This window comes from Corylus avellana, chromosome ca1 (assembly GCF_901000735.1).
Source record: "Corylus avellana chromosome ca1, CavTom2PMs-1.0".
Classification (NCBI taxonomy): Eukaryota; Viridiplantae; Streptophyta; class Magnoliopsida; order Fagales; family Betulaceae; genus Corylus; species Corylus avellana.
The window spans coordinates 48,290,296-48,294,060 of record NC_081541.1 but is presented as its reverse complement, the minus strand read 5'-3'; positions in this window follow the sequence as shown (position 1 = coordinate 48,294,060).

Below are 3,765 nucleotides of genomic sequence, written 5' to 3'. Positions count from 1 at the left end.
GTTTATCAGCCTATCGATTGACATTTATTGGGATGCTGCAAATTTTTTCAGCCTCCTCTACACTGAAAATCTCCATTATAAGCCGCACATAATACCTATTTATTTGGGATCTAAATTTTAGTAATTGTTTGTTAATTAAAAAAATAAAAAATAAAAAGGTAAAGGAATACGGCACTTAATACCTATTTATTTGGGTTTCAAATATCTCATAATATGGCCGGAAGACATAAAATTTGGCTTTAATTTTAAAGTGCCCTAAAATTATAGTACACGATGCCAGCTGCGATACCATTAACTTATGTGGGTCAATGAAGTCCATATAAGTCAACAAATTTGTAAGATAAAATGTTCTAAATATGAAAAAAATATTGGCTCATAGCATTTCTCTTACTTTAATACTGAATACCTGCCTAGCTAATAAATCCACTCAAATTTTCACATGAGACTGTCATATTACTCGTTCTTAAATATTTTCAACCCTTTAGGGCATCATGTCCAATCATTACCAATCCTAATTCCACCATCATGCATAAATTTTTATTTTCTTGTTTTACTATTTTTAAGAAACAGTACTTGAAATTAAAAAAAAAAAAAAAAAAAAATTCTATGTTTGTTACAATCTTAGCTCTACTCCCCGCTCTAAGAATGAAAATTCACTCCCATTTTATTTAAGAAATTCCAGTCCCAACCCATCTAAATTGGCATCCATATATATATATATATATATATATATATATATATATATATTTTTTTTCAATGGAACAAATTAACCCATTGCCATTGGCTTTGTGGGTTTTATTTTATTTATTGAGTAGTTATATATATAATAGATGTACAATGTTTTCCTAGTTTCAAATAACATATTTAAATTTTAATTGGGTCAATAAGAATTGTATAACACCAGGTCGTTGAGTCTAACTTTTAGTAATTTGTTAATTAATAATACATCACTTAATACATATTTGGGTATTATTAAGATGGAATGGGTTTCAGCGATTTGGTGACTTTAATAAAGCTCTCTTAGCCAAACAATATTGGCGGCTTTTACAGAATCCCAAGTCATTAGCATCAAGTATCATCAAGGCAAAATATTACCCACATAGCACCATTTTAGATGCTAGTATGGGGAAAAGATTGTCATTTGCATGGCGGAGTTTGCTGTCGGCATGTGAGTTGTTAAAAAATGGGCTTGTATGTCAGATGGGTGATGGCAGAGATATACAGGTGTGGAGTGACAGATGGCTTCTGACACTAATATCTTTTTTTGTATAGTCTCCAAGGAAATTACTAGCGGAGGATGCAAGGGCAACATAGCTCATTGATCAAGATACAAAATTGTAGAATTCCAATCTGATTAGAGAGGTGTTCCAAGAGGGGGAGGCAAAATTCATCTGCCAAATTCCTTTGAGCCCATTATATATACCACTAGGATCTTTTAATTTGTAGATGTACAACTAGTGGGGATTTCTTGATTATGAGTGCCTATCAATATGGGAAAGGAGCTAAGGTTAATGAGGAATGGTGGGGGCTAAAGGCAAAAAGAGGGAGTTAAATTTTGGAAGGCAATATGGAATTTTAAATTTCTAAATGCGTCAAAATGTTTATGTGAAGAGCTTGCAACAACCTTTTACCAACAAAAAAAAAAAAAAAAAAAAAAATTTCGAAGAGGTGAAGAAGTTGTCCAACATATATTATGGAACTGCCCATCCGCGTGAGATGTTTGGGGGTACGCCACGAAGAAGGTACAAAAAGGTAAGGAAGAGGGACTCATTTTTTTTCATGTTAGGACGATGTAATTTGGAGGAACTTGAGTTGGCAGCGGTGGTTGCATGAAAAATATGGTTCAAAAGGAATTCAGTTGTGCACGGAGAAGAATTCACTCACCCAAACCAAGTATTCCAAGAAGCTGCTCACTCCCTTGGTGAGTCTAGGAGAGTCAATGCACAAGAGACTGATGCAAGGAGATCCACCCAAGACATGGTGCCCATATAAGGGAAGAAGCCCCCAAGGTATGGTTAAACTTAATTGGAATGTAGCTGTGGATAAGATTGAGGGGAGTGTAGGGATTGGCATTATTGTTAGGGATTATGAAGGTTTCATATTGGCTGCACGAAGTTCAACAAAAAATATACCAGTAGAACTCAGCAAGGTGTTGAGTTTCTATGATATAATTTTGGAAGACGATGCTATGCAGATTGTCAATGCGGTCAAAGCCAAGGACAAAAACTTGATCAAATATAAATAGGGATACAAATTCAACTGCTCATGGTTTAATATTAAGAGAGACAACTAAGTATGTCATAGATAAAATTTGGTTAGAAAAAATTTCAAATTGTATTATGGTAATAAAGATTGAAATTTGTTCATTGAAAATTGTATTTAATACCAACTTATTTATAATTTTATACATTAGAATTTTAAACCCATATAGTTTAGTATTTTTATGAGCTTTTAATAGTAAAATTTGGATGATGTTCACATAGAGAGTCTTTTAATACTCAAATAAGCATAACAAGTTTATGTTAAAGTATTGATTAAGTAATTAAATTTACCTCTTTCTATAAGTTTAACCTTTTGGGATAAGTGGTAATTTAACATGGTATCAGAGCCAAAAGTCCTGAGATTGAACCTTGACTCTATCAATTCATTCCCCATTAAAATTAAATATTCTATGTGTTGACCTCGCCTATTAAAAATGGAGTTTGAACCCATACGTGATGGAGAGTGTTAAAGTATTGATTAAGTAATTAAATTTATTCCTTCCTATCAACTTAAACTTTTTGGATAACTAGTAATATAACAGCTTATTCTCCCAAAGTTGTGATTCTATGACTTCTTCTGTCTTCTTGTTCTTACACAAGTTCTCTTCTCGTTCTTACACAAGTTCTACCTCTGTGTCTTGCTATTCTTCTTTTGGATTTTTTGCAATTAGGTTGAATTGAGTTTTGATAATCTGCATGCGATTGGGTCCATTTTTTTTTTTTTTTTTTTTTGCCAAAAAGGGAGTTGATATTCTTTTAGAATTGAAGCTTGAAACGTTTTGTTTTTGAACAACTAGAGATTTTGGGACGTGCCAAGAGGGTTATTTCTGGTTGCTGAAAATACGATGATTTCCATGTTTCTAAACTCATTTTGGAGCACTCTAAACTCATTTTTTTGATGAGGAGAATCATATAGAGAAAGGATACAAAGAACTTACGGGCGATTTGGTGTTAGATACTTATATCTACCATTCGAAATATCTCTAAGGGCTACATTGTGATCATTAACTTGATTTGTCTACAATACAAAAGTCCTTATTTATAGAGTAGTGTTTTAATACAAATATAATAATCAAATCCCCTTAATTTAATTACAATTTCAATATTTAATTACAATCAACTCGTAAATAAAAAAATTTGATATCAATCTAATTATTAAATATATAAAAAATATATATTATATTTTCCGTATATTCTAACATTTTTAAATCCATCACCTTCAAGTCCAATCATGACATCACATTTAAGATGAACCTTCTAATCAATTAATATATATATATATATATATAAAAGGATAAAATTTCACAAAGCCCTTAAACTTTCAAACGTTTTTTTAGATCGATAACCTACTTGTGAGTCAATGTGGAAAGTAACCCATGACTTGACCTTTGGTCTCGTGTTGAGGGTCTCCGTGGTAAGAGATCCACAGCCAAACCGTGGGTTTACATAGCCATAAACCACGAATCTGGTTTTCTTTCAGGAAATAGTTTTTTTTTTTTTTTTT